The sequence below is a fragment of the Lissotriton helveticus genome, chromosome 12 (assembly GCF_964261635.1).
Source record: "Lissotriton helveticus chromosome 12, aLisHel1.1, whole genome shotgun sequence".
Lineage (NCBI taxonomy): Eukaryota > Metazoa > Chordata > Amphibia > Caudata > Salamandridae > Lissotriton > Lissotriton helveticus.
In genome coordinates, this window is record NC_136073.1 from 380,554,385 (window position 1) to 380,567,747 (window position 13,363).

Here is a 13,363-nt window from a genome sequence, read left to right on the forward strand (position 1 = left end):
CAGCACAGTAAAAAATCACACCACCGGAGCAGAACGCAACACAGTGTCCCCAAACTCAGCAGAATCAGTCCCCCTACCACCAAACGATAATGGGACATAAAGGTGTGAGGAGAACTCCAGGTAGCAGCCCTGCAGATCTCAGCCATGGAAGCCCCTTAAAAACAAGCCCAGGAAGCCGCCCCCCCTGAATCGAACTCCCCTAAACAGACCCAGGAGCCAACACACCACAAGCTTCATACGCGGCACCCACAGCCCACCACAGTAAACAACCGAGGGTAGCCCCAGAAGGCTTCAGAACCTGACCATCTAGCCCAAAGGTCACAAAAAGGGATTCCACCTTACGAAAAGGCTCAGTATGCATCAAATAGATCTTCAGAGCCCTCCGAACGTCCAAACAGTGCAGCCGCACCCCAACCTCTGAAAGAGGACCAGGACAGAAAACAAGCAAAACCAGATCCGCAGAGCAGTGAAAAGAGGAAGTGATCTTGGGAACAAAGGAAGGATCAGGCCACAGAACCACACGATCAGGAAAACAACGTTAAAAGGGACCAAACAAAGTAAGGAGCCCAACTCCCCAATCTGCTGAGCCGAGGTAATAGCCACAAGGAAAAGCACCTTGATTGCCCGAAACCTCAAAGAAACCCCATGCAGAGGCTCAAGGGGAGCCCCTGCAAGGCCCCCAAAACCAGAGGCAGATCCCAACAAGGAGCAAAGGACCGAATGACAGGCTTCTGAAGGAAACAACTCTGTAACAATCAGGACACCAGGGGAACCACTGGGTCACAGATCGAACCCCAAAAAGCCGGAATAGCAGCCCACTGAGCCTTCAGGGAGGACACAACTAGACACAAGTCAAACCTGTCCTTCAAAAACTCTGAGAGATGCACCGGATCCACCCCCAATGCAGACCACCCTCGTGCCGTACACCAAGACTGAAAAGATACCCAATGTCTGGCATAGGACTTGAGAGTCGAAGGGCACCTGGATCGCTGAATAAATTCAGCCACCGAAAGAGAACACCCCAATAACACAAAGTTTATCCTCTCAACAGCCAACCCGCTAGTTGCAGGCAGACCAGACACCCCCGAGACAGAGGGGGAAACAACAAGGGACCACCAGCAACCTCCAGCAAGGCCCCACCTTCAACTTCAATAACAGAGGGAACCAAGGCCTCCTGGACCAATACAGAGCCTCCAGGATCACCGAAGTCCGATCCAATTTGACCTTCAGCAGAAAACGCTCAATCAGAGCAATTGGGGGAAAGACATACATCAGGCCCCCCCTCCCACCTGAAGGACTGGGCATCCACCCTTCAAACCACGGCCAACCGAACCAAAGAACACAACTCCTCCCCCAAGGCGTTCGCCGGGGCCAGAAACAGGTCCACCAACGGGATCCCGAACCGGGCCACCAAGCAACCAAACACGTCCTGCAACAGGCACATGTCCGACCGGTAGGGAAATACGGTGCTCAGACGATCCGCCTCTGAGTTCAAAATCCCCGATAAATGTAAGGCCCTCAGAGACAACAAGTGATACTCCACCCACAGGCTGATACGCTGTGCCAACAAATTGAGGGAAGCCGCCTTCACGCTCCCCTGGCAGTTGATATAACACACCACCACAATGTTGTCCGACCGCACCATCACATCCCTCTGGAGGACCCAAGGCAGAAAATGAGCCAACGTCAACTGAACTCCCTTCAATTCCCTCCAATTCAAGGACATGTCTGCCTCTCGCACAGACTAAAGACCTTGCACCGACTCCTGACCCAAAACCGCACCCCAAACCAGTTTGCTGGCATCGGTCGTCAGGACGAACCTCTCCTGGGACACAAAGGGCGTGTCCTGCAAGAGGTTCCAATCCACAAGCCACCATGACAACTCCCGGGCTATGGACACACCCCCCGGTATCAACAGCTCGTAATTCAGAGAGGCCGGATCCCAATGCCTCAGAAGATGATTCACCAGGGGGTATAGGTGTAAACGGGCCCAAGGTACAATCATCACGGTAGCCGACATTAGCCCCTGAACACGTAACCACTGGCGAGCTGTGGAAGACTGAGCCCCCAACACCTTTCTCAGATCGTGCATCTGAGTCAGTCTGCGGGGTTCCGACAGGAAGACTTTCCCCAACCTGGTGTTGAACACCCCCCCCAATGAACAGCAGTTCCTGAGTGGGGCAAAGACGGGATTTCTCCAAGTACAGAATCTACCCGAACCATTGAAGTAGACTGCAAACCTTCAGGAAATGTGCCTGAGCCTGAAGGAAAGAAGAGGAAAAAATCAACCAATCGTCCAAGTAAGGGAACACCTTTATACCCCGAGCATGCAAGAAACACACCAAGGGTGCCAACACTTTAGTAAACATCCTCGGAGAGGCAGACAGGCCAAACGGTCATACCTGGAACTGGTAATGATCCATCCCTGGATGCAGGAACCTCTGCGAATCCGGGTGCACCAGCACATGAAAATAGGCGCCCCGGAGATTGAGTGAAGCCAGGAAATCCCCCACAACTGCAGAGTCACCATTTTGAAGGACTGATGAGGGATACACAAGTTCACAGCCTTCAGATCCAGGACAGGACGGACGCCCCCATTTGGCTTTTGGATAAAAAAAAAGGATTGAGTAAACCTCCCGACCTGTTGACTTATAGGTAACTTCACCGCAGCCCCCTATGACACCAAGTCCCGAACTCCGTCCAAAAAAGCACGACATCTTGTCTGAAACCTGGGAACAGATGTAGCTCTGAACACATCCACCGGAGGAGTTCCAAACTGTATTCTGTAGCCCAGCCGGACGACCTGCAGGACCCACTGATCCTGAACAAACTCCTTCCAAACAGGAAAAAAAGAGGTGAGGCGACCCCCAACTGGCACCCCCAAGGAACTCACCACATAGTCACAACTTGGAGGGACCTGCAGAAGAGGAAGTACTCTTTTGTCCCCGGGACTTGTGGAAGGAAGGGACACCCTGACCACGTCCCCTACCAAGAAAGGGCTGGGCAGCCATCTTAGATTGAAACTCAAGCCCAAAAGCCTGTTTATAACTTGCAAACTTCCCCATCTGAGAAGAGCGGACCGGAGCTAACAATTTCTTGTCCTCAGCTGTTTTCTTTATCAAAGCCTCCAACGGCTCCCCAAACAGCTTAGAGCCTGTGAAGGGAAGCTTCATCACAGCAGCCTTCTGAGCAGCCTCCGCCTTCCAAGACTTAAGCCACAACTGCCTCCCAGCAGCAACATAGGCACCAGCAGCTGCCGCCGCAGCGCTTAGGGAGTCAAAGGACAAATCTGCCATGAAACGCAACTGTTGTTCCAACATGGACAAAGATTCTGAGGGATCCTCATCCCGCATGAGCTGCTCAGAAATACCCTGACAGTCCTTTAGAAACGACTGAACAAGATAGCTGGTGTAAGCAGCCGACCGAACTGCAAGGTTAGAGGCAGCAAAGGACCGCTTCAAGGCCCCCTCAACCCGCTTGTCCCCAGGATCTGAAGGAACCGCATCCTCAGACACCACCAGGCTCTGAGACGCCATACCAACGAAATGAAATGAAATGAAAGACAACTTATATTGCGCAACTAAAACCCGGAGGCATCAAGGCGCCTAACATACAAAAGTCTTCAAAAAAGGCAAAAAACAAAACTACAAGTAGGCTTTGGCAAAGAGACAAGTCTTCAAGGCCTTTTTGAAGACTTGCATGGTGGGCAGAGACTTAATTTCTTCCGGAAGAGTGTTCCACCATTTAGGCGCAAGACTCGAGAAAGCTCTGCCCCCCCACTTAGCTCTACGAATGCGGGGTACTAGTAGCACTTCTTAGCCGAATGTAAATTTCTGGAAGGGCTATAAGGGACCAAAAGATCTCCTATTCCTCTCGGCCTTTTTCTTGCCAGGGCTCCGTATGTCAGGCAGAGAGTTTTGAAACGGATCCTATCCTCCATCGGAAGCCAATGAAAGAGTTTCCTAGCGGCGGAGGCTGATGAACGTCTGGGCAGGTCTAAAACAAATCTCGCTGCGGCGTTCTGGACCATTTGTAAACGCTGCAGCAGGCCTTTATTGATCCCTGCATACAACGCATTACAATAGTCCAATCTCGACCCTATAAGGGCTACAACGACTTGCTTTCTCGCTTGCAAAAACAGGTAGTGTTTGATCTTCCTAAGGTTGTGAATAACACCCCAGCAGGTAGCAATTGTTCTGTTCACCTGCTGCTGCATGCTAAGCGAAGGGTCGATCAGGGCTCCCAAGTTCTTGGCCAGGTCCGTGGGAACTGGGCAGACTCCCAACGAGGAGGGCCACCATTCTGCCGACCATATCTCCTTCTTTCCGCCGAACACCAGAATCTCTGTCTTCTCGCCGTTAAGCCTCAATGAATTGCTAATCATCCATTGGGTGACTGCCTCCATGCATAGTCTAAAATTGGAGGCAGTCAGCGTGACAGAATGGGCGAGAGACACCAGGATCTGGGTATCGTCGGCATAGAAGACTACCTCCATCCCAAAAGATCTAATAAGCCTGGCCAGTGGGGTTACATAGATGTTGAAGAGGGTCGGACTTAATGCCGACCCCTGAGGAACCCCACAGTGCACAGGAAGGGATGGAGATAGAAACTCCCCCAGCTTGACTTTCTGTTCTCTCCGATCAGGGAAGGAGGCACGAAGGCTGAGTGCAGACCCCTCCACCCCTATCTCCCTCAGTCGAGATGTTAATACTGAGGGAGAGAGGGTGTCAAACGCAGCAGTGAGATCCAGGAGGACGAGAAGGGTAGTCTGACCCTTATCCACTCTAGTGCGGATGTTATCAAGCACAATGGTTAGGGCAGACTCCTTGCTATGCCCCCTCCTGAAGCCATGCTATGAATGATCAAAAAGATCGGAGTTTTCCAGGAAGGCTGAGAGATGCTGGTTCAGATGTATTTCCAGCATATTCGCAGGAGCTAGGAGCAGGGAAATGGGGCAAAATTTCTTAACACACCAGGATCCAGCGTGGGTTTTTTCAGCAGTGGTTTCACCATTGCCCTCTTCCACTGCGATGGAAAGATCCCGTCCCTCATCGCCCTGTTCATGATCTCCAAAAGTGGCGTCAACAGAGTCTCCTTGCACTGCTTTAGGAGCTTAAGAGGGCATGGGTCAAGCGGGGAGCCTGACCTAATCCTACCAAGAAGATTCTCCAGGTCTAAAAGAGAGAGAGGAGGAAAACTGCACAAACTGCCCTGCGAGGAGACCTCAGCCCCCAATAGGCGGGGGGATAAAAGAGGAGGGGAAATGGATAAGGAGGATTTCTGCCGCTCTAACGCAGTGTAGATATCCCCAATTTTTGATTGAAAAAATTGGGCAATGTCATTACAGAGCTGTTGCGACCCAATGACGGGGTCAGTCATCTGCAGGGAGCTAAGGGAGTCAACGATTTTAAAAAGCTCTTTCGAGGAGGACAGGGAGGCAGTGAGAGTTGAAAAATATTCCTGCTTGGTTCTGATGACCTCCGCCTTATACCTCCTCAGTAATGTTTTATGAGCTTCTTTTTCCCCGAGATCCCAGGAGGCCTGCCAGAGGCGTTCCTGTCTCCTGACTCCCTGCCTAAAAAGCCTTAGCGACTCAGAAAACAAAGGGGCCGATGGCCTCTTCCTAGCGCAATAACGCAGAGAGGCCGGGGCCAGCTCATCCATTGCTATTTTGACGGCGGTTTCTAGTTGATGTACCGCCAAACCTACATCTTCCTCCCGGACAATAGCCTCACTAGGAATCCTCGGGGCAAGTGACTCATTTAAGATATTCTGAAAATTTCTCCGAGATTCCTTCTTACTCCCTTCTCTTATTTTACTATTCTTGGAGGTAAAGGTCAGCTCTATCGGGACAGCAAAGTGATCGGACCAGGAGAGAGAAAGCGGATCTTTAACAGTCAGCCTCCCGTCATTCGAGAAAATCCCGTCAAGCGTATGACCCGCCTGGTGGGTGGCCCCCTTTACTCGCTGATGTAGCCCACAAGCAGTTAAAGTATCCAGGAGGGAGAGGGATTCCTTGGACTCCAGGTCCTCCAGATGGTAATTCCAGTCCCCCGGAATCGTTAGGTGCTCACGACCAAAATAGGGTTCTAAAATGCCGAGCAGATTTTTTTCAAAATCTTTTCTAGACCCCGGCGGTCGGTAGAGAAGGATACCCGTAAATGGGACCACATAGGGCCCATTTATGGAGAAATGAAGGGCCTGAAAGGTTTCCTTAGGATCAGTTAGATTGGTGGTGTGACATACCAGACCCTCCTTAAACAGGATATCTAACCCTCCCCCTATCCGTCCAACCCTATCCTGCCTGACCAGTGTATAACCTTCGGGAACACCTTCCACCAGGTCAGGGCCAACAAGCAGGGAATTCACCTTCACCATGGCCGGGAATTCCTCAGTGAATCCCTGCAAGGGATACCCCTTAGCCAGAAACCGGGGAAAGGCATGTTTGTCAACATCCTTCCACTCCCCCTCCAGCATCTTCCTCACAGATGTATGAATGGGGAGGCTTTCAGGTTCTTTCTTTAGGTAATTTGCGAAGAACTCTCCACCTTCCAGGGACCAGGGAATCCCAAATTCTTTCGAACATGCTGCAGAACACAGCAAAGGTCTGCCTCTGGACAAAACGACCCTTCACCTCCTATTAGATCTGGGGGTCTCTAGTTGGCAGAGGTAGGCACCACTGTCCAAATAGGGACCCTTGCTTCTAGTCAGGGTAAGGAGGGAACACTCTTCAGATAACCCCTGCTCACCCCCTTGGTAGCTTGGCACGAGCAGTCAGGCTTATCGAAGGCAATATGTAAAGTATTTGTACCAACTCCCACAGTAACACAGTGAAAACACCACAAACTGACTCCACAACAGTTTCGAAAAATAAAGGTATTTTAATCTAAACTACACAAGACCAAAACACAAAAATCCAACATACGCAGTTCAAGGATAGGGTTTCAAAAGAGTTCTTAAGGTTGTGTTAAAGTAATCAACAGTTGCGTCAACAGTACCTTTAGATGCGGCAAAAGTTCCAAGTGAAAGCTGCAGTGTTGAAAAGCAAGCGATGCGTCACTCCTGAGACCCTGGGGAGGCGATGCAACAACCCCGGTGGATGTGGCAGGCATGTTGCGGTGACTCCGGTCTGTATGGGGAGGAATGCGATACCTTGTGCGGATTCTGGTGCACAGGTTTCGATGGAAGTGGCTCGCAAAAGGTACGATGCGGCGATCTTCAGGACGGCGATGATCTCAGGTGCAGCGGCGATGCGCGGTGTAGCGGCGATCTTCTCTCGCAGCCCCTCGATGCGAGGGCTCTGCGACGACTCTCGCAGCGACGTGATGCGGTCCGCAAGCAAGCAGTGCGACGATCTCACCAAGCGACGAGAGGCTCTGCGACCAAGTTCGCAGCGATGGTACTTTCCCCGCACCGGACTAGTACGTTCCGCAAGCGAAGGATGCGACGACTCTGGCAGCGGCAACAGGCGCTGCGACCATCTCGGCCTTCGCGACGGCGGGAATTTCCTCGCACTGAGGGAGATGCGCTCCGCAAGCAAGCGATGTGTGAAACTTTGCAGAAAGTCTTTAGTATCTTGATTTCCAGCTTCCCAAGCACAGGTAAAACTTCCAGAGGCACCACAATTGGCCCAAGCACTCTAGGAAGGACAGAACTCTCTCAGCAGAGTTCAGGGAAGCTGGGGGTGAAGTCCTTTTGTTCCTGGGACTTCTTAACAGGGAGCCAGCTCTTCTCAGGCTCTTGGAGATTCCTTCAAGCAAGGGGACACAGCACAAAGCAAAGTCCTTCCCCTCTCCTTGGCAGCAAAGCAACTGCAGGTCAGTCCACAAGCACACAGCAAGACAGTCTTCATTCTTCAGTCTCCCAGCTTTCTCCTTGGCAGAGGATTCTTCTTGATTCCAGGATGATCTAATTTTCTGTAGTCTGGGGTCCTGTACTCATACCCCTAAAAGTCTTTGTTCCCTTTGTGCAGGAGGGCCCTGAGCCCGGTCTGAACCAGTTCTGTGTGTTCCTTGAGCACTTTGTTTTCCTGGCCTCTCCTTTCCTTTCAGAGAGAGGGGCAGGGTTGTCAGCCGCCCAGCAGGAGGTGGGGTCGGCATTGTGGAAGGCAGGCACAGTCCTATTCAGGCCCAGGTGCTACCCCCTCCCACCACTCTAGATGCAGATGGAGCTAGTCAGCCCAGAGATGGCCCACTCAGCCTCTGGGAGCCACCCAACCCGTGTCACTCACAAACCAGACAGTCAATTCACAAACAGGCCAAGGCACACAGAAAGGTCAGACTAGAGAACAGCAACTTTCTAAAAGTGCTGTTCTCAAACACAGGATTTAAAAAACACCTTTCCTATAAGATGTGTTATTAAATTCTGAGTTCAGGGATACCAGACTTTTATTTCCTATCTTCCTCCTATGGGAAGATATGCAGGTAGTCACTGTAGCCAACATTCCCCATTATAGCCTAACGGCAAGATAGCCTTACAATAGTGAAAAACGAAAATGGCTCTAATTCACTCCCAGAGCATGTCACCTGCACTAGTACATGCTCTACCTTTCACATACACTGCACCCTGCCCAAGGGGGTACCTTGGGCCTTCCATAGGGGTGACAACAGAATAGAAGGGGGTTCCCCGAGGGGATTTAGGATGCTGGCAGGAAAATGGGGAAAGAACAGCTAAATAGAAACAAGAACTACCCTGCCAGGGTTTAATTTCAAGGTCCCACAAGGAGATCCTTACAGTCAAAAGGGAGGTGACAAAGGATACGTATCAGAGCTGACAATACATCATACAAAATCAAAATCAATATGCCTTTTTTATGAAAATATATGTAATTTATTGATTATTTGTTAGATTTGAGTTTATATAGAAAGTCCATATAAGTGCTTAGAAGGAATATATATACACATTGGTTAACATTCTTATATAGAGTATATCAAAGTTAAAGTTATGCAAAATGCATTCATTCAGGTCCCACACACTCCCACAGTCATCCACTAAAAATGCACTCACTCTCAACCTCACTCAATACAGAAGTAATACAATCACACATATAAAATTATAAGGTTACATTGAGGCCTGCAAGGGACATATCTCTGGCTGCTAGGGCTGAAATTACAACATGGAGGCAAAACAATGTGGATGGGGTAATTTAACAGAGACTGCACTGGGGCCATCCATGTGGGTCACGCCAACACATGTTTCGATGCAGGGCCTATTTAGGCTGCACCTTCATCAGGGCGAGGAGGACCACTGGGCGGGGACACACACACTTTTCACTCTATAAATAGGGGGCGAGGTAAAAGTTTGATCAGCATGAATGGGGATTTCCTGCGTCAGATGAGTCAGGGATTCCTAAAAAGGATGATGTGGATTTTCGCGGGTCCGGCTTCTGGGTTTCTAAATGCTCAGGCTTCAGTAGTCAAGGGTGCGATGTATAGCCCTGATGGAACATAAAAGGCAAAGTCTCAAAGATAGGGCTGTATCGAGGTCCTTCTTAGAGGTAGAGTGCTCGACTAGTCTGATGGGGTCTTTCGGGCATACACGACGAGCTCTAAGATCAACGGATCAGCGGTCATGGGCTCATAGGGTCTAGATAGGAGAGATCTTCAATCCAGAGGATTCAGGAATGAGAGGGCCTCCACAGGATCAAATATTAGGAGATTCAGCTCCGAATTCCTTCACTGTGGAGCGGGTTATATGTATGGTCAGGAATGAACCAGGGATAGCCCTCAGGACAATGGAGAGGATGGCGTCTCTGGTGTGGCAAACCTAACAGGATGCAGCATCGCAATGTTTCCCGACCGGAGTCGGGTACAGGCTGGATCATGGGGGGAAGCAACGGATGGTCCTGGCTCGTCGGGGTTTAGCACGGACCGCGGGGCGGCGTCCTCTCTCAGGGGGGAAGAAGCCTTTTGACTGTAAGGCTCTCCTTGTGGGACCTTGAAATTAAACCCTGGCAGGGTAGTTCTTGTTTCTATTTAGCTAGCCCTTCCATAGGGGTGACCAATGTGTACAGAAAGGGAAGGGTTAGGCCTGGTCAATGGGGACACTGACCAGGTTGACATGGCAGTTCACAGACTGCACACAGGCACAGCGGTGGCAAGCCTGAGACACCATTTTAGAACTACTCATGTGGGTGGCACAATCAGTGCTGCTGGCCCACTAGTAGCATTTGTATCACCAGCCCTGGCACACTCAGTGCACTTTACTAGGGACATCTTGGTGATACAAATATACCAATCATGGATAACCAATTACAATTACAATTTACACAGGGAGCACTTGCACTTTGACACTGATCAGCAGTGGCAAAGTCCCCAAATCATTTAAACCAGCAAAAACGAAATCCAGCACAGCGTCAAAAATACAGGAGGAAAAGGCGAAAAGACAGGGGAAACCACGCCAAAGATGCCAGGTCTAACACCTCCTCATCAAAGTCAATGTCTGGATCGTCCTCCTCCGAGGCATCCACTTTCTGCTTCTTAGGCCCCTTGGTATCACGAGCCACAAAGGCCACCGCCACAGCAGCCTCAATCATCTTTTGAATACCCGCCATGGAAGGAGCAGGGGAAGAGCCAGCGACCACCACCTCATCCTCACAGCTGAGCTAACGTACGTCCGCACCTCTACCCTCCATGTTGTGAACAGGAGAACAGAGAACCAGACCCCAAGAAATACTCTAGACCAATCAAGAAAAAAAAAACTAAAGGCCAGCAGGTAATGCCACCCGGACCCACAGCCAATCCTCAAACAGGACCGAAGGTTGGCCTCTAAACTGGCCAATCAGAGACAACTACAAATCTACAAAAGGAAAAGACTGAACAGGGCCCAACTGTAAAGACACGAAGGAACCCAGAAGCCCCCGCCCCTGGAATCAGCGAACACAGAGGTAAGAAATTCCCAAATGCCCTCACAGTACTGCAGGGAGCAGGGGAGTAGAGCCCAAGAAAGCACCATATGACCCCCAAAGCCAGCACAGACTGACTAAAGGACAGGGAAACCCCCACTAGGGTGCCCCACCAGCATCCTGAAATGGCAACCTTCAACGGTCTGTAAGCAGAGGGAGCCCTTTTAAAAATAAACGTAGCGTTGTAAAAAGTTATCCATTGTAGGAAACTATTAGCAGGACTCATAACCACAATTTGCCTTTTTTTTTTGGGCCCCCACTGCCCAAATTAAACACAAGATCTCACTAGGGATAGACCGCCCAGCAGGAAACAAAAAATGGGAAAACACAGGCTCGAAAACGAGACGAGCACCAAGCCCTTCAAACACACACCTGTGGAGAAGCCGAACCGCCATGCCCTCGGCGCGCAGAAAAGCCAGCCGCGGACAACACACCTCCCCTCCCTCCCTGGGTGTTCCCGCTAGAGCAGGGAACGAACCCGGAAGAGGGGATGCCACAGCAGGGAGTCAACACCCGACACCAGGCAGTCCGGACCCCCCCAACCCCATGGTCCTGCTAAAGCAGGGACTCAAACGTATATGCACATAAGTTTAATAGGCACATAAGGGGATTAAACGGTTGCTCAACAACCCGTTTCACATTTACCCGAAAGGAGGCCAGTTCCAGCACCCCCCACGACGAAGTCTGCCTGGAAGTGCTTTCCGCAGAAAAAACAAACAGGATGTGGATAGACGGGTCACAGGGTTATATGCCTCAGGTTATGGGTGTGGCCTGGAGGGAAGGGATAAGTTTTAAGTTGCTTGGGAGTTTCTGGTGGGAGGAGCTATGCTCATGTGGTTAGGACTGGGACGGGGAGGGCTGACAAGGAGGTAATGTGTGTGCATGTTAGTGTGTACAGAGAGAGAGAGATAGAGAGAGAGAGAGAGAGAGAGAGAGAGAGAGAGAGAGAGAGAGCAAGAGAGAGGGAGACAGAAAGAGAGAGAGACAGAGAGAGAGAGAGAGAGAGAGAGAGAGAGAGAGAGAGAGAGAGAGACCCAGCTGGAAAGCAGGAAAGGAGTGAATGAGAGTGTACCAGCAGTGCAGTATGTCTTACACCGAGAACTAAAACGCTGTAGTTCATGTCTGTTACACTAGTACACATTTGAGTTACCTGACTGATTGGTGCGGGGCGCTGCAAATCATGGAGGCCAGCACAACTTTGTGCATCAATTATGGGAATATATGTGTGTGTGGGAGAGTGTGGTATTTGTGTGTGAAAGAGATAGCCGGAGCTGCTATAGGTCAATAGTAGTACCGAGGTGCATTGGTAGAGTGTTGTGTTTCGCCCAACAATAATAATTATATTGAATGCTGCAAGTTTCTGCTGATAAGGATGAAAGTGCATTGCTACAGCTGTGTGTGGCCTGACTGGTTGCAGGGAGTGCTTGGAGGTATGGAATGAAGTTCATTATGTGGGGATGGGTGAAAGGGCTGACAGCTAGAGAGTCCTGTATTAGGGCAGAGACATGCACCTTAACTTCAACCCATGACAATACCTTGTCAGTTGCAATACAACCTACTTCATGTATGTATGTACTATGTATACAATGCAAGCCTAGCCAAAGGGCAGTATACAGGAGCAATGGCAAAGTTACAGTCAACAAGTAATTGGAGGAGTAGCTGGGTTTTGAGAGAAAAAGCACACTATTACTGCATCATGATGTTGTTTTCTCTAAAGAAATGCATCTTCAGTTATTTTTTTAATTGGGGCAGGGTTGGGCTGACCCTGTGAATAAGCGGTTGCCATTCCAGATTTTGGGTTCATATGTGGAGAAGGCCTGATACCTTGTTTTGTTTTCTTTTTTGCCCCTGTTCGTATCCAGTGCTGGCTGTGAGTTGCCGAGAGTCACCAGAGATGGTGAGCTTTCTGAGGAATGATTTCAACTTCTTAAGTAGAGAAAGCTATTCCAAGCCGTTTTGATTTTCTTGGTGATGTGTTCCTTGATTGTGAGGTAATTATCCAGGATGAATCCGAGTGACTTGGGTGATAGAGGCGGGTTGACTCTTTTGAGGTTCAGGTCGACAAGCTTCCTCAATTTCAAATGTAGGTTGTATCGAATGCCTAACATCTGAGTAGTGAAAGCTCCCACATAATGTTATATACAGGGGTATTTTATCCTGGGGTGTGTAACTCTTCATGTGTCAGCTGATATGTGGATGGAAAAAACCTCTGCTTGAAGATTTGTACTAATGCACCACTTAGTTTCATTTATGTATGTGACCCAGAAGGATAAAACACTGTTTGCTGTTTCGATTTTGCATCTATGACCTACGCGCAGGAATCTTGTTACAATAAGCCACATAAAGTGAGCCAACAGAATTGATACTCATTGGAGCATTTGCACAAGGCCAAATAATCTGTGTCACTCCAATTTAAGAAAGAACACAGTAGCAGAGATTCAGGTTCCCCATGACTTCAGC